The sequence below is a fragment of the Hakea prostrata genome, chromosome 1 (genome assembly GCF_041222555.1).
Source record: "Hakea prostrata isolate BN-2017 chromosome 1, UWA_Hpros_2, whole genome shotgun sequence".
Taxonomy (NCBI): domain Eukaryota; kingdom Viridiplantae; phylum Streptophyta; class Magnoliopsida; order Proteales; family Proteaceae; genus Hakea; species Hakea prostrata.
The window spans coordinates 75,814,932-75,840,825 of NC_142600.1; the positions used below are offsets into that span (position 1 = coordinate 75,814,932).

The 25,894-nt window shown below is 38.2% G+C and overlaps 1 non-coding gene and 1 pseudogene across 2 annotated transcripts; one reads left to right on the top strand and one right to left on the bottom strand.

The window, feature by feature from the left end:
* The first annotated feature begins 1,325 nt into the window (after positions 1 to 1,325).
* Positions 1,326 to 24,602, top strand: LOC149030133 (putative NOT transcription complex subunit VIP2; annotated as a pseudogene). Its single transcript, XR_016171244.1, has 15 exons — positions 1,326 to 1,477; positions 2,354 to 2,481; positions 2,820 to 2,928; positions 3,173 to 3,351; positions 3,448 to 3,497; positions 3,595 to 3,813; positions 8,000 to 8,206; positions 8,296 to 8,388; positions 21,848 to 21,936; positions 22,038 to 22,220; positions 22,349 to 22,771; positions 22,849 to 22,901; positions 23,014 to 23,055; positions 23,309 to 23,453; positions 23,557 to 24,602. The product of XR_016171244.1 is annotated as a putative NOT transcription complex subunit VIP2 (transcript).
* Positions 2,848 to 2,928, bottom strand: LOC149030134 (small nucleolar RNA snoR35). The gene has a single exon (XR_016171367.1). It is a non-coding gene; the product is annotated as a small nucleolar RNA snoR35 (small nucleolar RNA).
* Positions 24,603 to 25,894: the final 1,292 nt, after the last annotated feature.

Here is a 25,894-nt window from a genome sequence, read left to right on the forward strand (position 1 = left end):
ACAGCAGATTTGCCTTCATAGTTCATAATAAAGGGTATATATGTCTTCTAGTTGGGGGGAGGGGAGACTCAAATGACTTTAATACAATACATGGCCATGGGGATTATAAACACTATTGGGTTTTATTGTACTACTTGCTAACTATGATCATCCAAACTTAGAACAAAGAGTTTTCTGATTTTTGTGGTGGGGAAATTCACAAACAAGGTGTTATAAGGTTGCATGGAGCCAGATATGCCTCCCAAAAGAGGAGGGTGGATTAGGTATTCAATGAATTAGGATGTTAACATGGCAGCCTTGATGCGGCGCCTGGAGCTTGTGGAAGACCCATGGAAATGCTAGCCTAGCACACTCTTATTGAATGGAATCTTTTTCCAATAGCATTTAATGCATTCTCTCAAAAAAGTTTCCCTCCTTGTGAGAACTTGAGGGGGTTCAGACAGAATGGAAAATGTGAAGCATGGAGAATGTGAACAAAAGAATAATGAAGATATCAAACAAAGAAGTGGAGAAGAAGAAAATGCAGTAAACCATAGAAGAATTTAGAAGAAGAAAGGAAACAAGAATTAGAAAAGGGATCGAAAAAGGAGAGTAGAGGAAGAAAGAAAATAGTGAATGTAGCATGTACAATTTGTCTACCCGTGAGGGTAAAGCAATGTACTCCCCTGCACAACTCTTCAGAGTCTAGATTCTTCCACTCGACAGGCCCATCTTCCCATCCCCTCACTCTCAGCAGGCCATGTATTAGCCCAATGGTGAGGGTGGGGGTTGGGAATCCGGATCAGCACCCCGTCAGGGGAGCGTGCTTTCTTATGGCTTTACCACTACAAAACACGTGGGTCCATAGGGGTTGGATGATGACCTTTTCTAAAAATATTTTATTATTTTTAACCTGTGGGTCCCACATGTTTTGTAGTGGTAAAGCCGTCGGAGAGCACAGAGTCTTCGCTTGACGGGGTGCTAATGTTCAAGGTGCTGATGGGACTCGGGGGTTGGGGGAATAGCCCGTTTGGGTGCAGAGGATTTGAAATCCACCTCTTCCTCGTATGTTCAAGATGGGGTCGACTTCTAAGCTTTTGACAATGTGACCTAAAAATGGACTCTCTCCGAAATGTACGGTGGAACCGTACGAAGGGAGCGCAGTTCGTTACCCTTGAGGGTAGAGTATCCCAGCTTGATCCCGAGATTTGAATAACCTATCCAAACCAGTTTTACACTTTTACATGAATCACTGATCGGCCGTATCAAGTAGTTTCGGACCGATCCGAAACGGTATTTTCCATTTTCCTTGATGGATATATATATATGTAGACGAGAAAATCGCATAAACTTTTGTTTTTTTTTGTTGGTAGAAAGAAAATCGTATAAACTTTTGGAGACGATATTGGCGCACTCTAATATTGTGCTCGATCAGGGATCCTTTCTAAGGGTTTTTTTTTTTCAGAACGATCTTCGCTTTCCTTGAATCACGCACAAGGTTAGCTTTTTCGATTTCTTCACTGATTTTAGTTTTCCCTCAGCGGTTATTCAGATCGTGTGCAGTTTCCAGTTCATTGCCCTTTCTGGAGATTTTATCGTCCTTTGGAGACAATCTCATTCCGTTTCACTGAAGGTTTTGGAGAAATGTTTTGATTCGCTTCTATAATACCTCGGATTCATGTTATCGCATTCGAATCGTTGTAGATTTCGCTTATCGTTCTATGGTTTAAATTCGAAGAAAAGTAGTATAGAGAAATGGTCCTTGATTTGGAGCTGGATCTGTTTTCTTTGTCCCTCTGGTCCACGAAATCGATGGTTATTTCGTGGATGAAATTTCTCTCATTCCTTTCAAAATAATTTCTGTAGTGATTATTCACATTTCTTGCTGCTTTCACAAACTCAGTTGATAGAATGCTTGCTGAGAACTATCACGCGTGCTTTTTGTTCTACTACTTTTCATCTTTAATGTGAAGATTGATTCGAATATGAAAATAGATTAACTACAATCAAGACTCTGGGCATTACAACTGTAACAGAAAACTTTAATGTTGCCCAACAATTTTAGTACCAAAACTTTCTGTGCAAATGCAGTTGTGTGATTGTTTAAAGAGTAATAACAAAACAAGGTTGTTAATAGGATGTAGTAATAGTTTTTTCTTCAGTTTATCTGTTTAATTAAGTATGTAAGTTACCTTGCACAGTTTTGTGATAATTTTCTGCTATTGATTAAGGAGTCAATTTTTAATAGGCATTGAGTGACATCATTAACAGTAGTTGAGCCCTTTTTTTTTAAAAATAATTTTGTTAATATGTTTGAGAGTTTTGGTTAATATATTCCCCTATTAGGTGATTGATTTTCTAAATTGCACTCCAGGCCTGCAGAGAGGAATTACTTTAAGGTGGAAGCTCTTCTTGCAACCTACAGGGTGGGAATTGCTGTTTGACCTCAAGGAATGTTTGTCTGCGACTTTGTTTGATTTTGCAATGTCTGGCCTACTCAATGTATGCACTCTTCTTTACTTTGTGATTATCTTAGACATTGGAGTGATGCTAATTGAGAGTGGTTATAATAGGTGCATATTATGATATAGATCCATGCATACTGTAAGTACTTTAACCTATTGAAATCAACAGATGAACAAAGGGTGTTTTCCTTTTAACCATCAGAAGGAAAAATGTGTTTTTTTTTTTTTGGGGGGGGGGGGGGGGGCGCTACTTCAATTTGGTTCTGAGAAGCTTCTTCAAGGCTGCTTCTAAGTTTTACCATCAATTGCTACAAGCTTCAGCATGACAATTGCCTACATTTTCTACTATAACTCTTTATGGGTTTGCCTTTGCAGTCAGGGCTCAACGGATCATCTTCAAATCTTCAAGAAAATACAGGAAGACCTTTTGGATCATCATTTTCTGTACAATCTGCTTCCACTGCCCCTGTTTTTCATCACTCTGGTTAGTAGTTAAATCTTCAACATGGGAAAGGTTCTCTGAGCTGCATGGGGAGTGCACATAAGACCTGTCTCTCTCTCTCCTCCTTATATGAAATGACCTAGCTGCCCTTTAACACATGTTACTATTTTGCTGGATCTCGTTGGTGTGCCTATGCTGCTTGCTCAGAAGGCGCTCTTCCTTTTGATATTATCTTTTTTATTGATATATCCTAATGTAACTCAATGTGTTGGTCTCCCTGTGATAGGAAGTGTTCAAGGACTACATAATATTCATGGGAGCTTCAACATTCCCAACATGCAAGGCACACTTGCATCAAGAAACTCCGCGATGAATGGTGTCCCATCAAATGGAGTTCAACAACCTGTAGGAAGCCTTTCTTCTGGACGTTTCGCATCAAACAATCTTCATGTTGCTCTTTCTCAGGTTTCTATCTTGGATTTTACATTGGTGCCCTTGTGATACTATACATTCACTCTACTAAAATTAGGTCTAAATGCACATTTTCTTTTTGATATCCAGATGTCTCATGCCAACTCACATGGCCATTCAGGCGGTTGCTAACAGAGGAGGTAAATAAATTTTTAATGAGCACGTATTGGTTTTCTGGTTTTATTCCTCTATTCCCATGATCGACAACCATCATAAGTAACTGGTACTTAATTGTAGGATTGGGAGTCTCTCCAATTTTAGGGAATACTGGACCTCGAATTACAACCTCAATGGGGAACATTGTTGGTACGGGCAACATGGGGAGGAGCTTAAGTTCTGCTGGAGGACTGTCCATGCCTGGGCTTGCTTCTCGGTTGAATTTGGCTGGTAATAGTGGGTCTGGTAGTCTTGGTGTACAAGGGCCTAACAGACTAATGGGTGGCGTGCTTCCACAAGGTAGTGATTTTAATCTTGTTAAAATTCTTAGTCTGTTTGTTGATGACCAAAAGCAACCTGTGAATTTGGTAATCTGCCTCTTTGCTTTGTTTTAGTCTTATTAGTCTTATAGATCCATTTATTTTATGTTACATTTGGTGTGGAAATACTATATGTTCTTATTTTGGATATTTTACATTCAGGCTGAGTTCTTATCTTTATATGTTGGAGTTAGCATATGGTTGTACGCAGGTACAATTACTGCTTTTGGTCAAAAAATATCGAAGAGATTTTCTTGGATTGCGTAGAACTTCCATGGTGACTTGATTAGTAGTGGGGTATTTGAATCATTTAAGGTGTTAAGGTTTAGCAAACCTGAGAATTTTAGGAAGGTAGGGCCCCAGTCAACGAAGAAATCTTAAAATCGATTCAAGACAGATCAGATAAGGAAGAATATTGCTCAAATGTTCTAATAAGCATGAATGACTGCTAAGCGGTGGAAGATTTAATGGAGATGGGAGGAATTAAATCTTTGGGAGAATCATTCTCTCAGTAGGATTGAGCAATACTGTAGAATGGATAGGTAGAATTCTGGGGATTGTAACAGTAGTTAATTAATTATGTAAGGTGGAAATGGATTAATAACCAGGAACCAGAAGTTAGAATTAGTGACCGAGTCTTAGATATCCAAAATCTAGGAAGTGGAGATATAGCAGGATTTTATAAATGGGACTGGCATTGAAATAGAAAGAAGAAATCGGCATGTGGAAATGAGATCAAACAAAGTAGTCTAACTAGAAGAATGACGCTTCAGCTAAGAAACAGAATCATGAAACACAGACAGGTATGAGCAGGGTAAGAAGGTAGTAGGTATTCCGACCTGATCTGATTATAATTAAAAAAGAGAGAGTAGAGACAAAGGATATGACAATAATCCACTTAATTTGAAGGGTTGGAATCCCACCAAAACCCTTACCCAGAAGCTACCAGCATTCAATACTGAAACCTTAGTAGTCCACTTATGAATTCATAGAAGTAACACACTTGATCCCACAAGAGCAAGCCTGAAACCCACGTATCTAAACATCACAGAACCTTTTTTCATTCATCAAAAGTGTTTCATTGCATAGCATACCAGACTAATTATTTATAACCAACCAACCCCTCTGCTTAGACTTGAAAACCAAGTAATCTGAATATAGAAACTTTCTAGAGCTCCTAGAGTTTCTTAAACCAAATCTGTCAATTCTTTAACAGAAGAGGAACAATCAAATTTACTGACTCAATATTAAATCATTTAAAAAAACTAAGAATATAAACAAGAAATTATCAGCTAATCTTGTATAGGACTCATATCACATATACTTGGACTTACAGAATTGGCTTCTACGATGAGAAAAAAGGGCATACCTAGTGCATGAGTCTCCTGTTACTGCAAGGTCCTACTTCATGTGGAGGCTAACCCATTGAAGACTTAGGATTCAATCTCATTTGAACTGAACCCAAAAAACTGCAAGACCAAGGAAGGCCCCGGTCTTCATGCTGCTACTGCTCTTGAACCTGGTTACCGCATCATTGAGGGTTTACTTTCCATTAAAGAATTGACAAAAGATTGATATTTGATCTTAAGATTATCAACTTTTATTGTTATTTATATGTTTGCTTAATCTAGGATTGTGGAAAGCATATTTGATGCACATGGTGTGAAAAAGTGACAGGAACTGGGTTGCCTTGCAAATATATTCACATGTAGAATAAGCCTAAGAGGGCATAGTATAGATTATTGCACGTTGGGGGAACATATATATTGTTCATGTTTTATGGTTTTTTAAGACCTATCCTAGTGTTTTTTTTGAGGGGGGGGGGGTAAAGACCTATCCAAGTTATGACTACTTATTGATTCGTTTTGGTTGGTCTGAATATAATAGCATATGGTACAAATGAAGGATGTTTTGGGGTTGTTAACTTACTTGTTCTATATAAGGTTATATACCTATGTTACATGTTAATTCATTAGGTACATCTTCTATCCCTAGTCATAATAGCTGCATTCAATTACTTATATACAGAAATCATGAATCTGAAAGTCATTTAGGGTCTTTTTAAAATATCTTTATGTATGGGTGATGCAGCAAAATTTGCAATGGAGCTCTAGTAGCATGATTTTTTATAGCCTATCTTCTGGATTTACTTTAATCCATTGAACCTCCCTGTCTTGGCTTTAACTTGTAGCCTAACTGACCTATGTTTGAGGAATATTCCATCAAGATAACTGATTTAAAGGGAGATTATTTTCTGAAATTGATGAGGACATTAGTGGGCAGTTCCGAGTTTACCAGCGACGTGGGCGTAGAGATCATCCCATGATAGCATCTATGTGGATGGACGACAAGTTCAGAGGTTATCGGATTGCTAGGGTCCTATGGTTCAATGAGGAGTACTGCTCATAGATAGTTTGTCATGTTATTTTCCTTAGTCTTAGTGGGTTGTGTAGTAATTTTCTATTGATTTTTTTTAAAATTTTTTTTATGTTCGAGTCTTTGTGGGCCTAGGCCTAGAGTGTATTTGGCCCAATTTTGAATTAGTTTGGGTTTGGGTTATATATGCTATTTAAGCTGGAGTTATTTTGGGAATTAAGCATGTAGGGTTGGGAGGGATTAATTCTATTATTTAAATCTTGTATGAAACTCGTTTTTGGCAGCATGAATGAATGAAAACCCCAAAAAAAAACTCTCTCTCTTGTGCAAATCTCCCTTGGCATGAATTCCTCACTCTCTCAGGTAAGTTCTCTACTTCTCTTCTCTTCTCCTACTTTCTCTCTTACCTGAATTAGGCTTCTCTCCTTTTCATTTCTTCTCTAGTTGCTATCTTCTCTCTTCTGTCTTTCTATTGTCTCTTTCTATTCTTCTTTCTTTCCTCCTCTTATCTCTACTATTCTGTCCGTCAGAAAATTTTCTTTTATCTGCCGTACCCTTTCTTTCTTCTTTTCTTTTTCTCTTTCTCGATTCTCACTTCTTCTACAACAACCTTGTTGTATTTCTCCTTTCTAACCCTACTGTCCATTCTGGTGTTTCATCACTGCCCATAAATTCTTTCTTTCTATTATTTCTGTTCCTTGGTATTTTTTAACCCCCGTTTGCAGCCAGAACCAACATGTAATTTTATTAAGTATTTCCTTAATATTTCTCGTTTTAAATTTCTTCCTTTTTGCAGTAGTTTCTTTAAAACAGAACTTCCAAGGTTTCCTTTGCATTGTTAGTTGCTAAATAGAAATCTGATATTGAATAGGATATCTATAATTTTCTTTAAGTTTCTTAATACTCTTGCATTCAATTTAGTGTTATGGTGTCAATATTCCCATCCCCTTTTTTCTCTATTGATTCTTGTTAGGTTGTGCTCATCAGTTAGGACTTATTGTGCTTCTTTCCCTGCTTTAACTGTCTTATATGCATGCTTAATCAGAATCCAGGTGTTGCATTCCTTTTTCTTTTATTACCTGTCAAGAACTGGTGTCTCATTCTAAAAGCCTAGTAGCCCACTTTGTAGGTCCCCTAGTTTCTAGGGTTTCCCCTACAGAAATTGCTAGCTAATGATTTGCTGATTTGGAGAGAGATCAACTGATCATGCAGGCCCACAACCAGCTAGTTGTTTTCTTATTGAACTATGTCTCTTTTATTATTTGAACCCTTGTAATCAGCTTATTGAGGATGTAATAGAAAGATGAATTTGGGCTTGAGTTTTGTATGTGTGTGCACCCCCTCTCTGTTGTCTCCCCCTCATAAGCCTTATTTTCCCTTTCTCCCTGCAACTCTGATTTCTTGTCGGGTTTCCTCCTGGTCTTCTCTATTCTGTCCCCCATTAATGGGAGACAGTGATCTATGTTTTGGTTGTAATGAAATGTATGAGCAATGATGCCTTCATGTGGAGCTAGGGCTTAGGAGTGAATTTCTTTGGTTACTAGTGAATGTATTTGTTATTCAATCTTTCTGTGTTAGTAGCTACTATTATATTTTAGATCTTTTCCTCAAGTCAGTTTGTTTTGTTCCTGGTTCCTTGTAATACATCTGATTTTTTGATAATGGTATAATTTTCTTCATGAAACCAGTGCAGAACTAGAAATGTGCATCGGATGTCATTAATTTATGTATCCTGTTTTGGTTCAATGCTTTTATTACATGGCTATAGAAATAACATGAACTAAATTCAGCACCGCAGGTGTTCTCATTGCTAGGAAATTCTTATTCTGCTGGTGGCCCCCTGTCTCAAGGTCAAGTCCAAGGAGGGAATAATACCTTGAGTTCCATGGGAATGCTAAATGATGTTAATTCCAATGACAGTTCTCCTTTTGATATAAATGATTTCCCTCAGTTAAGTGGACGTCCTAGTTCTGCCGGTAGTTCTCAAGGGCAATTGGGTAAATCAAAGTCCTACCATTTTCTCTTTTCTGAAACTTCCTTTTAGGTGCTTTGTTGTGTAGCAAAATCTTAACTGATCAATTCACAGGTTCACTGCGGAAGCAGAGTGTTGGTGTTATCCAACAAAATCAAGAATTCAGCATTCAGAATGAAGATTTTCCAGCTTTACCTGGATATAAAGGTTTTATTTATTTATTTGTTTTTGGTTCTTTTTTATAACTCTCCTTGGACACATACGATGATATGGTGTTGACTGGGTAGATGACATTTTAAGGCTAGCACATCATGACTTGATTCTTGCATGTTTAATTCAGTAATTTACTGATGAATCGTGTTGGCTGTGATTGCTGTAGGCAAAAATAGGAGGACTCGCAAAGAAAAGCAAAAAATTATATTGAATTTTTATTCTTCTGTTTTCTTTATTTTGATCAAATTTGTGTATTGAATGCATGAATTTGGTACAAATTTTTATTCTTCTGTTTTCTTTATTCCTCTACACTTTTGCACGTGAATTATCCAAACTCTCAATTCATTATCATTTTTTTAGAATTTCTTTGAATCAATTTGCTTTTAATCAAATGAAACTGAGTTCATTGCACCTAGACACAAGATAACATAAAATCATCATTCAAACCCCTAGTATTCCTAGTTTTCCTACTTCTATATGCATTGTTTATCATCATTTTTGTTTTTCGGTTGGATTTGCTTTTGTTTGCAAGATACAAGAAGGGAATACTACAAGGCAGACCTTTCTACTGTTACAATAAAATGAAGAGGTATTTGCTTAATTTTGTTCAGCCGTAGCAGAAGAAGAGCAATACATGATTGCTATGAAATGAGTAATCCAACTACAAACCTGTCCTAGTAACTTACTATGTGGGTATGTCATATGTGGGACTTGTAGCCCCGAGGTGGAGGCACATCCCTGACTAATATGTTGTCAAGGCTGGAGGCCTGGTGCAGTGCTGCCACTACACAGTGCTTCCGTCCCTCACAGCCACTCACATCGCCTGCTGGTCTGACTATCTTGCACCGGATAGTGTCACATGGAACTCCTTGTTTGGGCATATTTAGTGACTAATATAATTACTTTTCACTTCTAATGATTAATGGGTTCCCTTTATGCCATCGATATTGAGGTTTAGGTTGTCAATGTGACCTTTGACTCGTAAGCTATGGATCTTGAATTGTGTAGTTTCAAAGTGTGGTCGTTTAGTACCAATATTGCCTACAACATAGTGTTTCAGGTTGGTGGTGATAACAAACACAGTATTCAAGTTCAGGTTTAATTGCAAGCAATCCAATCTGTTTATGTTGACTGCTTACTGTCCAGTCTTAAGAGCATCGGTCTAAGTATCAATCCCCATGTCAAAATTCTTACTAAATCCTCTAAACCCAGACACTGACTGCCCTTTTGCTATTTTTCATTTTTGAAATACTAAATTTTCCAAAACCCATTCCCAACTTGAATCTGCCATTAAAATCCATCTAAAATCAATATAAAGCCTCACACATCATCCACATGAATTGATCTAGCATATGCACAGTCTCCCACACAAATCCCTAGAACCTATCTTCTTGACACATTGATCATGGTTGCCATGGCAAGGTGTTTAAGGGTCTTGCTAACTGCCCTGGTGATAGGGTGGCTAAACTGTTGCCATTAGTAACAAGGCATTGATGTGAACAAAGACTGACCCCCGGTCAAATCCTAAAGTGGGCCCCAAGGCCCACCTAAGCAAGCTGACTGAACCCTAGTACAGGGATAATTTGGGCATTTTAGGCCCAATTTCACTGCTGGATTATAATTCCAGAATTCTAGCTTTATTAGCAGAGTCCAAGTCCATTTTAAATTTCTTAGTTGAGCTGTGATTGAGTTGGTTTAACTGTTTAAGTTGTAGTTAAGACTCTCTTTACAATAAGAGTTCTTATCTTTAAGGAGTTTGTTTTAGATTGGAGTTAGTCTTTATTAGTGGCTGTGATGTGCTTAGGTAAGGAGTCTTTCTTTAAAGAGTACTCTTATAGATAAGTTAGTCTTTTATTAAAAAAAAAAAAAAACTCTTTTTATTTTAGGTTGTTCTTACTCAATTGTAAAAGGGTATCCTAACGTATAAAGGAAACCCTAGTTAAGTTGATCTCTAAGTCTTAGTTGATTCAAGATAGAGTCTCCCAGTTTGAGTTGAAATTCTTTCTTTTTGATTTATGGCTATAAATAATCCTCATTGCTCATTGTAATTCTTAAGTTTGGATGAATAAAGATTATTGATATTGCAGCCAAGGAAGGTGCAGCGCAGTCCTATTTGGGAAGGACCTTTTGGTTGTTTAGATTCTCTCAATTCTCTTCCTCTTTCCTGTGATCCGACAACAGTTCCAGCAAGTATCCTTGAGTTTTCTGCGAACCAGTGAGTAAATCCCTCCCCTCCCCTACCCGACTTCTTCCTTCTTCTTCCTTCTACCCTGTGCAACTTACGAATCCTCCTTCCCCCCTGCTGCCGCAACCTGACAGCGACTCCCCCCCCCCCCGGGTCCCTCATCCCCTTGACAAACCTAACCCCCTTTCCCCTGCTGCTGCAGCTTGACAGCAAGCATCCCAGCTGTACCCCCCCCCAACCAAAAAAAAAAAAAAAAAAAAAAAAAAAAGAAAAAGAAAGATAATCCCAGCCCCTCCCCACCCCCTGCAAGCCTTCCAAAAGTCCTTCCCTACCCCTGTGATTAACTGATTTACTGTAGGAGCCTTCCTCTCCTCCCTCAAACCCAGTGGCATGCTTCTCACCCCCCCCCCCCGACTTGCGGCAAGAAAAAGAAGAGAAGAGAAAAGGAAAGGAAGAAAAGAAAGAAAAAGGCAAAAAGAAAAAAGACTCAGTAAGTTGCAAGATCTTCAATTCCTTGAATTGCTTTCCCTCCAAAGTTTTCCTTATTTTTCCCTTCAGCCCATATCCATCATAAAATCCCTTCTCAAACCCAATTTCAATTTAGGAACCCCAAGTTCCCTTCCATCCCATATTTGTTTCATCCCAAATCATTCTTGGGTGATTAGTCAATAATCCTAACTTGTCCCTAAGGTTTCCCATAAATTCTTAGAGATCCACAAAGCATTCCAAAACTTTCCCACAATATTTTTACCATTATTTTCTGGAAGATTTTGGGCAAACCCTTGATTTTAAGGAGATTATTGTAGAAATCCTAACCCTAGGATCGGGTTCAGTATGGGTATCTTGTATTTTTTTTAACATAATTTTACACATAATATATTAAAGGTTATATCTTTATGTTTATATGCTGAATAAATATAAAAAACTCATATGGTTGCAAGATATCAGTAAAAAAGAAAGAAAGAAAAAGACACTATGATTTTCATACTATCATCGCAATGTGGCAAATAAAAATGTTCACCATGATGGCATAATAATTTTTATTTTTCCATGGCTTTTTTTATTAGATAGAGCACAAAACAAGCTTTCCAAAAAATCAAGATTTCTTAAATCTAATTTATATTGAATGAATAATGTTTTGGTCAAACCTTATTTAGTGTGCATGATTGTTGAGAAAATCACCCAAAGTGGAAGTATTTTTTAAGATATCAAAACAAATGAATAGCTTATTGCACCTTTTTGTGTTTCCAAATGTTTGATCATATTAATATTTATGGAACATTTTAGATTTGAGAAGAACCTCAACATCAGATTTTTTTGAAGTTTTGCTTTGTTGGTGAAAATCCTGCTTTTATTTTTGAGTTGATGGGTTGATGATTTTTACTTTTTGGAATTTGATTGATTGATCTTATATTTATATTGGGTTGGAATAGGGAGTTTTTCTTACTTTTAAATGATATCTTTAGTATAAGGGAAAACTCGTGGCAAAGGCAAAGCGGTCTCCCCCCCCACCCCCCAAAAAAAAAAGCGTTCACCTTAGGCTACAACCTGGGTCTTGGTAACACCTTGATGACTATGACATTGGTTTCCATAGAATCCTAACTCCTTATTGCAGATCCAAATAACCACCCACTTTTCATTAACTTGCATATGTGGTACCCATACTCAATCCCCCACTCCAAGTAGCCTCGTTCCATTCATCAAAACGCCACGTTCCCCAGATCCTTAATTTTCAAATTCAGTCAACGTGGTTAGGACTGCCCTTTCCCTTCCTGTACACCATGTACGAACCTTCAGCTCTAGTTTCGTACTAGAAAACCCTAAATCTCCACTTTGCATCTTTTTAGAAACCTGAAAAAACTATGAGGCTTTTGTTACTACTTACAAGTTAGCGTTCCTTTTCTTATGTTGGAGTTCTAGAGTCTTAGGAAGAATCTATTTTCAAGAAGATTCTTTGAGTCGTCTAGTCTAAATTAAAGTCTTAATTAGTGGTGGAGATTAATTGTAAGGGAGATCCTAAACTCTAAAGGATCCCCAATTAGATTAGAGTCTTTAGTAGGCTATAAATAAGCCTAGTCTTTCATTGTAATCTTGAAGTCTGATTATTTGAGATGGTATTGATTGAGTTGAGGACTGTGGCCTTGTTGAGGGGGACACGGTTGAGTCAAGAATTGAGAGTCTTATTCAAAGATAAGCACCTCCACAAGAGTTTCAGCCTTTGTCTTCCAACTCCAGCAATCTTCAACAGTCACAGCAATCTCCAAGTAAGTACAGCAGCTCCCATCCGCTCCCCTCACCTCCCAAACCCATCGCACCCCTCCCCAGCCCCTTCCCCGTCTTGCACTGGCGCTAGAGAACCCTTCCCTCCCTTCACAACCCCTCCTCAGCCCTCCTCTCAATCCCGCAGGCCTTCCTTAGCATACCTACTTGCGGGTCTGTGACAGCAAGGAAGCCTTCCCCCAGTGCCTTCCTGCCTTGTGGCACCCTGCCTCCCCCTTTCTTTCCCTTTCAGTTCCCTCTCTACTGACTTGCGGCAGGTCTGAAACAAGAAAGAAAGAAAAGAAAAGAGAGTTCAAGATCGCCCAAGATCTTTCCTCCCTGAAAGTTCCAGCCCTGTAGTGTTGAGAAACACGATATTGGTAGAATGACTTATTGATCAATGATCTCAAGCCCTTTATTTATAATTAAGTGGAAAGTACACTATTACAAGAAATAGAATTTTACATGAATACAAACTCTAATTGAACTCCTAGTAGAATCCAACACTCCCCTTCAAGTTGAGGCATAGATATTAGTCATGCCCAACTTGCCTATAATAGGAAGAAAATCTCTTTTTTTCAAACCCTTATTGAAAACATCTGCTACTTGGTTTTTAGATCTTACAAAAGGCATGTAGATAAGCCCTTGTTCCAGCTTTCCTTTGACAAAAAACCTGTCAATTTCAATGTGTTTTCTTCGATCATGTTGCACAAGATTATTAACAATACTAATAGCAGCCTTGCCTTGTCACAATAACATCATAGGGTTTGGAACTTGGACTCCAATATCTTGTAGCAAGCCTTTCAACCATAGTAGCTCACAAACTCCATGAACCATAGCTCTATATTCAGCTTCGATACTAAATAAAGCTACCACATTCTGTTTCTTACTTCTCCAAGTAACCGGATTACCTCCAATAAAGGTACAATAACTTGAAATTGACTTCTTGTCTGGAGATCCAGCCCAGTTTGTATCAGTGTATGCTTCTACATTTAGATTATCAGTGGGTGACAAAAGTATTCCTTTTCTAGGAGTTTCCTTCAAATACTGTAATATTCTGGTAATAGCCTTCATATGAGCTAAATATGGATCATGCATGAATTGGCTCACTATCCCTATGGCATAAGCGATGTCTGGCTTGGTGTGGAACAAGTAAATAAGCTTTTCTACCAGCCTTTGGTATCTTCCTTTGTCCACTGGTTCTCCCTTTGTTTCTTTAAGTTTAGCTCCAGCTTCAATAGGGGTATCAACTGCTTTACATCCCAACATTCCCATTTCTGATAATAAATCTAAGACATACTTTCTTTGGGATAAGAATATACCTTTCTTTGATCGAGACATCTTAATCCCTAAGAAATACTGTAACTTCCCTAGATCTTTAATTTCAAACTCTCTGCCAAGAAAGTCCTTCAACTTTTGAATTTCTTCACCATCATTTCCTGTGATGACAATATCGTCTACATAGACAATAAGAAGTGTGATGTTAATATCTGACTTCTTGACAAATAGTGTATGATCAACATTGCTTTGCTTGTACCCAATAGAAGTCATTGCTTTCAGGAGGCATCCAAACTAGCATCTAGGAGACTGTTTTAACCCATAAATTGACCTCTTCAACCGACAAACTTTCCCTACAGTATTGTCATCGGAGAAACCATGTGGGATTTCCATATATACTTCTTCCGCTAACTCCCCATGTAAGAAGACATTCTTTACGTCTAGTTGGTGCAAGTTCCAGTCATTGTTCACAGCTACAGACAACAGAACTCTGACAGTGTTTAGTTTTGCAACAAGGGCAAAAGTCTCCTGATAATCAATCCCATAGGTCTGGGTAAACCCCTTTGCAACTAATCTAGCTTTCAACTTGTTGACTGATCCATCCATATTTTGTTTAACCATAAACACGCATTTGCAGCCCACTGGTTTTTTCTTGGAGGAAGTGTAACCAGCTCCCAAGTGTCATTTTTCTTCATTGCCTGCATTTCCTCTACCATAGCTGCCTTCCATCTCTTATCAGCATATGCTTCCTGCCAACTTTTAGGAATAGATACATATGACAAAGAGAATATAAAAGCACGATAGGAGTCAGACAAAGAGTTATAAGAAACATATTTAGCTATGGGATGTTGAGTACAAGATTTTACTCCTTTTCTAACAGCAATAGGAAGATCAGAAGAAGACACCTTAAGGGGAACATTAGAATCTGATTTTGGAGCAGGAGACTGAAGTGGTAACGTATCACCTTTCTCTACCTGCTTTAGCCGGTTGTAATTCTTCTTCTGATAAGTCTACACCTCCTTATTCTGGTCAATCTGGTTTTGCAAGACCTCAGCAGTGTGTCTCATAGGAGTGGTCTCCCCCTGACTAGGTTCTTCACATGGTTTAGAAAATTAAGGGGGAGGATTAGAGTCCTCAAGTATACTGGCCGAAGTCTCCCCCTCGTTAGGAAACTCTTCTTGAACTCTTAAGTTGTGTTGGTGTGTGATAGAGAGTTCTAGAGTTGGAAAGAACACCTCTCGTCTATGACTCTCCCCCTGGAGAGGTGTATAGTAAGGGCAAGACTCATTAAAAATTACATCCATGGATACAATGGTTTTCCTGGAAGGAGGAGGATAACATTTGTAGTTTTGTACCATTTTTGAGTAAGCATAATACCCTAAAAAAGCAGCTGGAGCCTACAATGGTGGGTTTTCGGCACCCAAAATCTTGGGGGAATAATTAAAGAGGAGACTCCTTGGAGAATCTCATTAGGACATTTAAAACCAAGTATCCTACTGGGCATCCTATTCATAAGGTAAGACGCAGTGAGTATAGCATCACTCCAATATTGGTAAGGTACATTCATAGCAATCATAATTGAACGGGCTATCTCTAAAAGATGCCAATTCTTCCTTTCGGCAACCCCATTTTGGGCAGTCGTATCAACACAATTGGTCTGATGCATTATGCCAGAGTCAGAGAGATATCTCTGAAATTCACCATTAATATATTCTGTGCCATTGTCACTGCGAAGGATCTTCATAGTGGCATTGAATTGAGTTTTAATCATTTTATGAAAATCATGAAAACATAAAAAAACCTCATTTTTTTTGTTTTAAAAGATAAATCCATGTAGAACAAGAGTGACAATCAATAAAAGTAACAAAGTACCTATGGCCAGTAATAGACACGTCGGCAGGGGCCCCACACATCAGTATGAATGAGCATAAAAAGAATAGATTTTCTATTAGGAAGAGAAGGTAAATAAGTAGAACGAGTCTGCTTCGCAAAAATGCAAGCTTCACAAAAAAATCAACCTCATTACAAGAAGAAACCAAATAAGGAAATATTTTCTTAAGAGTTCCTAAAGGGGGGTGACCTAGCCTACGGTGCCACTGATGAAGGTCTGATGTTACCGAATGGACCGGATTAGAAGATGTAGTCAGAGTAGAAGTAGATCCTCCTATTGGCTCGAGCAAATAAAGTCCATTGTCTAGTTTACCACGTCCAATCTCCTTCCTCGTGACCAGATCCTGGAAGACACAGTAAGATGGGAAAAATGTTACTTTATAATTCAGGTCATGTGTAAGACTACTGATAGAGAGCAAGTTAATAAAGAAAGAGGGAACATGTAAAACTTTAGACAAAGAAAGTTATGGAGAATGCTGAATGGTTCCTTTCCAGCAATGGAAGAATATGAGCCATCAGCAATTTGAACTTTATTGTTTCCAGAAGTTGGAGAATATTGTAAGAAAAATGAGGATAAACCTGTCATATGATCTGTGGCTCCTGTATCAATGATCCAAGGAGTAGAAACTGAAGAAACTTGGAAGTCTGTAAAAATTTTACCTTAAGTAGCAGGGTAGGAGTTGGTAGAGGAAGCAGTGGTAGAGACTGTACTAGCAGTAGAATACGTCGTAGGGTAGCTAATTCCTCCGGTGGAAAACCAACATCTGCAGAGGGTGTGGTGACAACTGTCTCAGAAAGATTAGCCTTCGGTTTTCCCTTTCTTTGTGCTCTTTTTGCTCAAAATTAGCAGGCTTCCCATGCAGTTTCCAACAATTGGCCTTGGTATGATATGGTTTGTGACAGTGCTCACACTTGACAATCTCCTTAGCCGGATCAGATTTAGTGCGAACAGACTATAAGGCTGATTTCTCCATAATAGGAGTATGAAGTATGGCTAATCGATGACTTTCCTCACACTAAACAAGAGCATAAGACTAATCTAGTGTAGGAAAGGGAGAACTACTTAATACTTGCACTCTGATCTGATCGTACTCCACATTCAAACCTGCCAAGAAGTCATATACCCGAATCTTATCAATGTGCTTCCTATAAATAGTCACATCATCTGGGTTAGTGGGGTGATAATCCCCATAATGATCCTACTCCTACCAAAGAGATCGCAACGCGGCATTATATTGGGCCACAACCAATTCCTTTTGGGTAGTCTCATGAAGCTTCTTTCGTAGCTCATAAACATGTGCATCATTCTCCAACTATCCATATGTTTTATTAGTAGCCTTCCACATTTGGGTTGCGGTATCAAGTAATAGATATCCACGGGCATTATTTGGAATTATGGAATTCAAAAGAAATGACATAATAAGCGAGTCATTCGAGATCTATTTATCTTGTAAAACACCTATGGTAGTAGGTTTGATAGTGGCGCCTGTAATGTGTCCAACAAGTCCTCTTCTAGCAAAACAAGGTAAGCCAGATCTAGACCAGATCAAATAATTTGTTCCATCAAATCTCACTGAAAGAGGATGAAGAGTGGGGTAATGTTCGGAGCTAGTGGGAGCAAGAGTACCATCAATAGTTGTCATGTTGACAAAATTGTCTGCAGTTCTTCAGTCTTCACCCTTTTGAAGTGACTGAAACATCGCAGAATGCAATAGCCTCTTTTTTTGGCTAACAAAATAGTAGATTTAGAGGAAAGATGGTCTACTATTAGCTGAAAAAAATAATATCGTTCGGCCAAATATGCAATGGGTTGGTTTGGTCTAAATTTGGAGAGAACCAAAATATGGTTTGGCCAAATATACAATGGTCTAGTTTGGTCTAAATTTGGAGGGAACCAAAATATGGTTTGGCTAACAAAATAGTAGATTTGGAGGAAAGATGGTCTATTGTTAGCTGAAAAAAATAATATGGTTCGGCCAAATATGCAATGGTCTGGTTTGGTCTAAATTTGGAGAGAACCAAAATATGGTTCGGCCAAATATACAATGGTCTGGTTTGGTCTAAATTTGGAGAGAACCAAAATATGGTTCGGCCAAAGAGCAATGGTTTTAATGGTTACCTTATTCGGCCATCGTTGTGTTTCAGTTGGTTACCAGAAGATTGAATACCAGAGGTGATGGCGATGGTTGAATACCAAAGGCGATGGTGATGGTAGGTGAAGGCTTGTTAGATGACTGAAGATGACTGCGAATGGTTGAATACCAGAGGCGATGGTGATGGTAGGTGAAGGCTTGTTCGATGACTGAAGATGACTGTGAATGGTTGAATACCAGAGGCAATGGCGATGGCGGGTGAAGGTTTGGTCGATGACTGAAGATGGCGGAAGACGGTGATGGCATAAGACGATGGCGGCGATGGCAACGGTGAAAGAGAGAAGGTGAAAGAGAGAAGGTGAAAGAAGACCCTTCTCAATCTGAAGTTTGATCTGTCCTTACGCTCTCTTGTCTTCCCTCTTTTACTCTCTTCAATAGTGAGGTCGCAATAGTGAGGCGATGGCGATGGTTGAATACCAGGTTACCGTCTATGCAAGAGTTGGAAGCAGAGTCGGAAGACGATGGCGATGTATGGTTCGATGGTGGAGAAAAAAAGAAGAAGAAGCGATGGCTTCTGGAGAGACGTCTTGGCAATGGAGGTAAGTTTTCCTCAGTGAGAAAATTTTTCTCTCTCTTCCCTAATCGAACTTAGGCTCTGATGCTATGTTGAGAAACACGATATTGGTAGAATGGTTTATTGATCAATGATCTCAAGCCCTCTATTTATAATTAAGTGGAAATTACACTATTACAAGAAATAGAATTTTACATGAATACAAACTCTAATTAAACTCCTAGTAGAATCCAACATGTAGTCATTCCTAATTATTTACAAACCGAACTGCAGACTTCCTTGGGTATTCTTTGTTAAGTTTAGGTTTCCCTTGATCTTCCCATGCTATTTTGTTGAAGCCTTAACCCATCCCACATTTCTTTGTTAACCAAATTATTCAACTTATTTTAGTTTTGGTAAATCAAGTCTTTCCAAACCTTCCCATAATAATTTTAGGGACATCCTTGGTACCTTAGATCATCCCATTAACTTTTGAGATTAGTTGCTTGAAGATTCTGGGCAAACCCTAAATTTTAAGGAATCTTTCCAAGAAACCCTAACCCTAAAATCAAGTTCATATCAAAGGGTGGGGGTTAATAGGTTGAACTAATGGAAAGTTTAAAGCAATGAAGAATACAAGAGGCGAGGCACAAGATTTAAATAAGCAAAAGTACCTTTACAAGATTTGACTCAACTGAGTCTACATCCACTTCTCTCTTACCTTAGAGAGGTTCCTCCAGTGAGTCCCTTTTTGTAGATGGGTGGGGACACGACACCTTTACAACAATCTCGAAACAGACGAGAGTACCTTTACAAGAATCTTCCTTTTGAGCAAGAGTACCCAATTGCAAATGATAAAATATGCAACAACAAAAGTTACTTCGGGTATGCCACAAACACTTGTGTAAATGTGAATGAATGCACAATTCGTCTCCTTGCTACTTTTCTCTTGGTTGTGCTAGAGGTATACATCCTTGGTTTCAAAGACTCTAACCTTCTATTGAAGAGGGAAGGGAACTCGAAAGGGGTTTTGGGTATTAGGGAGATAAAAGGCTATGATAGCTTATAGGCTATTAGATGATTTGAGGCTTTATAATTCGTGCTTAAGGGTGTCATTAAGTCTCCTATTTATAGCAAAAAAGTTGGTTTTGAATTGGCTCCCAAGTCTTAATAGATAGAAAATGGTCATATTTTTTAATAGATGGTCGATCAATACACCCTGGCAGTCGACCAGCTGGAAGTAGCCATTAAAATCTAATTGTTGGAGGCTGGGCTGTCTTGAAGGATGATTGTTGATTGATCAACACTTTGACCATCAGGCTAGCAGTTGACCGGTGGATCTATTATGTGAAACTAGCAGGCCACTGTAATGTAGACGGTTGTAAATGCAAAAAATGTTGGATGCTTGATGGTAAGATCGATTGGTGGCATTTCAGGGCTTACCAAAAATAATTATTGAGATTGGACTTTTGCCTTTATCTTGGACCCAATAGTGCTTCATGCACAAGCAATTTGTTTATATTATGTATAGGAGTGCAAAAATATGAAGTTACAAGGTGCCAATTATCCTAGTCTTGGCCTCATGTCCCTTCTTCATTCTTGAGCACTTGGAGCATATGTATGAGATAGTCCAATACTCCAATTACGGTCTTCTATGCGTGTAAGGGGTGCTAGTTTGGCCTTGGTGGCCTTGACCCACCTTGAGACCGAATAGGGCCTAGGGTCAAGATTTTGGCCCTGAGGGCAGGTTAGGGCCACGAGCAGGCTTAGGATTAGTGTTTGTCCCACTCGATCTATCCCTCATTTTGGTCTTGATCCCAAACGGTTGCAAAATCAACTTGCAAAGAGATTGAGAAAGGAAACATTACAAAATGCTTCGTTTTTTTATGGTTAATGCTATCTTCATTTGTATTTTCTTCTTTTTTTTTTTAATATAAGATTTGTTAGGGCCACAATCTGGGCCAGGTTCACGAAAAGGGTCAATTGAGGGCACGGATATGGCTAATCAGGAACAAGAACAAGGTTAATCAGGGATAGGGATGGGGACAGCGATAGGTCCAAGCCGTCTCGACCAGGGCCAATTATGAACAATCAAGGTGGAATTGGGCTTGGCTTGGCCTGTTAGGGTTTAGGGTCAGGGACAAGAACTTTAGACCATAGGCTAGGGTCAAGGCGGGAATGGGCTTACTAGCCATATGAGCATTAAGGGCTGGGATAAGGTTATAAAAGTCCGACCTAGCCTGTCACTGTTGTAGCCCCAGTTGTGTGTATATCTTGTTTTGAGTCTTGAATACTGTTTGGACAGTTCAGTGTGTTGTATGTTCGCTGGATATATTTGCTTGTACAGGCTCTCATGCATTGTGTTGGTCTGACTTTCCTAATCTTATACATGTGACTTTTTAATTCTTGTAGATGTGTTTACGATCCTCAAACCTTATGAGGGCAAGGGCATTTCCCTGACACTTTTCTGCCGCTTTTTGCAGTGTTCCCTTCTCTTCTTCATTTTTGTTGGTTTATTGTGTTTGATATTTTTACATGTTGATCCAAATCTGTATACCAAACACATTTTTTTCCAGTATATATGAAAGGTGTAAGAATATATAGCTTTTTAAATATGACATAGTAAAAATTATACACATAATACACATCAATTACGATCCATACTGGATGTTAATGTGTTTGATCAATGACTTTGATTATTTTATTGGTCATCTTTTCATGCACACCTTTTCTGTCTCCAGCAGTTGGGCTGTTTTTTGATTCACCAGACCTTGCGCTGATTGGACATTGAATATGGAGACAGGATCTAAGTTCTTCATTGTGGTGGAAACTTTTTGTTGCCTTCAACTCTGGTCAACTATTTGTCCCCTTTCTGTTTTTGCTCCATTGGGCCTTATACTGAACAAAAATTGGGGTTGGTATCCAGACCTTTTGAAGCTATTGTCCTTAGATCTGATTAAGATGCTCTAACTCAACTCATCCTGATAGGCTCTCAGCCAAAGAATGTTGAATGTTTTATCTCCAAGTTGCAACTCCTCTTGCTGCCTACCCTTTAACCTGGCATATTGTATTCATTCCTTGTTTCAGGACTCAGGATTGGACATTTTTCTATCATTTATGACTGATTGTTCTACACACATGGTTTAGTGTTGTTCAGTATTAGTTGTATGTTTATAACCTGGGATTCTTATGCAGGTGGCAATACTGATTACTCAATGGATTTGCACCAGAAAGAACAACTTAATGATAGTGCCATGTCAATGATGCAATCCCAACACTTCCCTGTGAGTTCCTCTACATAAGAAGGGCACATTGTCCAGCCTATGAACTCATAATGGTATGCTGCTCCTTAGTTGGATTTTGACCCCATATCTTTGTTATCCAGATGGGTAGATCAAGTGGCTTCAGCTTAGGAGGAACTTATTCATCTCATCGCCAGCAACAACAGCAGCAAGTGCCATCTGTGGGCGGTAGTGGGGTTTCATTTGGAGCTGCAAACAACCAGGATCTACTCCATATGCATGGTTCTGATATATTCCCATCTTCTCATGCAAGTTATCACTCGCAGGTGTAGTATTTGGTTCCATTCAAGCCGTCATTGCAGTACTGTTCTGTGGCTCTCTCTCACTTCTTTTTCTTTCTTTTATTTTATTTTTATTTATATTATTTTTTAATGTACTCTTTTTCACTTTATAGGTCCAAAACAATGGGCCACCTAACATGGGATTGAGGCCTGTTAACAGTCCGAATTCAATTTCTGGTATGGGAAACTATGACCAGCTTATTCAGCAGTATCAACAGCTCCAGAATCAGTCTCAGTTTCACATGCAGCAAATGTCAGCTGTGGGTCAGTCATATAGAGATCAAAACTTGAAGGCTATGCAGGCAGCGTCTGATCGGTTTGGTTTACTTGGTTTATTGGGTGTCATAAAGATGAGCAATCCAAACCTGAATTCTCTTGCTCTTGGAACTGATCTGACAACCCTTGGGTTGAATTTGAGTTCGACTAATGATATTCATAAAAAATTTGCTTCCCCCTGGTCTGATGAGCCTGCTAAGGGAGAGCACGAGTACACAGCACCCGAATGCTATTATGCTAAACCACCACCTCAGCTACATGTGAGCTTTTCTTAATATAATACTTATATAAGTCTTCATTTGTTTCTTGGTCCTAACCTGTGTTTTGGTGGATGCAGCAAGGTTACTTTTCAAAATTCCATCCAGAGACATTGTTCTATATTTTTTATGGGTACAGTCTTATTTGGGATTCTCTCTCTTTCTTTTTTTTTCCGGTTGTCTTTCGTATTTCTCCTTGTCTAGATTCAAAATTGACATCGTATCTGCTTTTCCTTTGCTTGCAGAATGCCGAAAGATGAGGCCCAGCTATATGCCGCTAATGAATTGTATGCTGTTACTGAACCTCTATGTTAATTATTTTTGGACGAATAATATCTGTGTGTATTTATTGGTTTTCTTTGTTAACCTACTGCAAAACACTTCCCATTGAATGGCGTACTTATTTTAATCTGACATTCTGAAATCTGCTTTTCTCACCTCCCTCCCTCTTAAAAAAAAAAAAAAAAAACAGAAAAAAGAGAAAAAAAAGCAACCCTTAGCTTGAGTTACTAATGGGAGCCGTTTGCCTATTTTCTGCAGGTACAACCGAGGGTGGTTCTACCACAGAGAGCTCCGTCTATGGCTCATCAGGATGTCCAACATGGAGCCTTTGGTTAAAACGAGCACATATGAAAGAGGATCCTATCTCTGCTTTGATCCAAATACATGGGAAACTGTTCGCAAGGTTTGTGTGAATGCTGACTGGCTGCACCAAATTTTGATTAAACAATACTTGTAAATCGCTTACCAAGCAAATCATCTTACATTTTCTCATGGTTGGTTTGCAGGATAATTTTGTTCTTTATTATGAAGTGGTGGAGAAGAGACCAGTGTTGCCACAACATTAGAGTAACATTTTCCATTTGTACAGTCAGTTGCTAGGTTGACACATGTCTTGTATAATTGAATTTTCTTTTATATTGATGACACTTTTTGATTGTATTACTTTGCTAGGCTTACCTTGTAGGGGGACCGAAATTTTCATTGCCTCTACATTCCGTTTTAGTCACATTTCCCCCCAGTGTTGTATTTGAAATATTGCTAGAAAATGAAATGATAGATTCTTTTATCCAAAGTTCAAAATTTTCTTGTCCTCTAAGTATGCATTTTGTGTGTGGATTGTCTCTGGTGATTCTCCTGCACATTATGAGTGAATGTTTCAAGCTGGGTTTATTTTTCGATCTTTCAAACTTTTTACTAGGTCTGAAGTAGGAACCTTACATCTAGGGTTTGTAACTCATAAAACTTGCTTCTATTTGGGCTTCCAATTTCATAAGCATTTAACATAAATTATGATCCTTGCATCTATATTATGACACGAATACAGATTGTTTGATCATTCATTCTCCATCGTGACAGGTTTGTATAGAATTCTGGTGAGAATCCTTGCTAATAGACTGCTTGTTTTGTTTTCCTTTTCAAGGGTGTCTTTGTGCCTGGCCAACAAAAGTTTTCACCACCTGGGAAAATTTCATTACCTAATTTTAGTATCATGGGGAGAGGGCGTGGTTTTCATCAAGTTAAGACACCTCATATGGCAAATGATATTCTTAAGGAGGTTTTCTCAATATTTTTGGTTTTTGTGAATTGTTTGATATGGTTCCTTTTCTGATGTCTTATTCTACGTTCTGTTGGAAGTTGCAAGATTTTTTATCTTCTATTGAACTTTTGCCCAAGGCCGTGTTTGTTTGCAAAGGTGGGGTGGGAAAGAAAAAAAAATGTGGGTTCCTTGTGTAGTGGGATGAGGGAGAAGAAAATGAAAGGAAAATGTGAAAAAGTGTTAATTGTAGGTCAATTTTGAAAATGTTTGGGGTGATAAAAGGAAAGTTTTATACATTTTGTAGGATTTTGAAAAGTCTTGGAGTGGAAAAATTGGGTTGTTATCTCACTAGACAAATTTCTTTAATTTAAGAAAACTTGTATCTAGTTTTTTCACTCCAAGCAACCACACAATGTACACTTTTAGGATTTAAAAGAAAAATAACAAAAGTTTGATTTTTTTCAAGAATTTTTCCACCTTTTTTTTCCACCCCATCTTTATTCCAGTTTGGTAGACAAACACAGCCCAAAGGAAAATTCTTCTATTTATTTTACTTTTGGTTTGGATTATAGTAAGTAGATAGGTAATAGATTATGATAAACTTTTGATCTATCTCTCCCACTCATAGTTACGGTTGGACCCCTCCTGAAGATTGGCTTAAAGCAATCCCAAAGATGCAGCAGGACTGTTGATAGTCTGGCCTAGCGTTGCCTTGTTTTTGCTCAGGGTTTAAACCATCCGTATCGAGCATTATATTAATTAGGTGATTTTGAAAGATGTACCGTCATGTATTGTATTGCAATTTGCATTGTACTAGTCAATATATTTTAGTGCAACCAATAGAGAGATGTATTGATATGTATTGGATCGGTTGTATTCAATATAGATATGTATCAGCTAGTATCGTATTATGGAATACTTTGACCTTGATTATGTCCTACAGCATCTCCCGTCTCCCCTGCCTTAGAACGAGGGCCGTGTGGGTTACTAAAAATAAATAAATAAAAGAACTTGGCCCGTGTAACCACTTTGATGCTTAATAAAAATTGTGTTTTTACCACAGGAAAAAAAGAAAGAAAAAGAAGTAGCTCATGTCATGACCAATCCTAACCCTAATCGTTGTAAACCTGTTAGTAAAATTCAAAACCAAAACAAGTATTCTAAACTGAAGCCAAATCGAAACTGTAGACCGTTTGTTTGAAGAGTTTAAAGTGAGTGGAAAAAAAGAGTATGAAAAAAATAATTTTTTCTACAAAATTTCAAAATCTGAGTGGGTGTGTTTTTATAAGGTGGGGATCCTCCATCGCTTATGTGGTAAAGCATTTTTTTCTTTTTCCACTCCATTTTTCTTTTTTTTTTATTTTTTATTTTTTTAATCTCTCCATCTCTTTGAAGGGATGGAAATATAAAAGAAACATTATTTTATTTTAGGAAAATTTTCAATGTCATTCTCAGAGTTATTCCCTAATATTAATGTCACCTATTGAGTTATACAATTTATCAAACAACTCTCTATTTTTTTTTTGGTAGGAAAAACAACTCTCTATTACTAGCACCATTAGTCCATTAGTATCACTAAGTTTTTA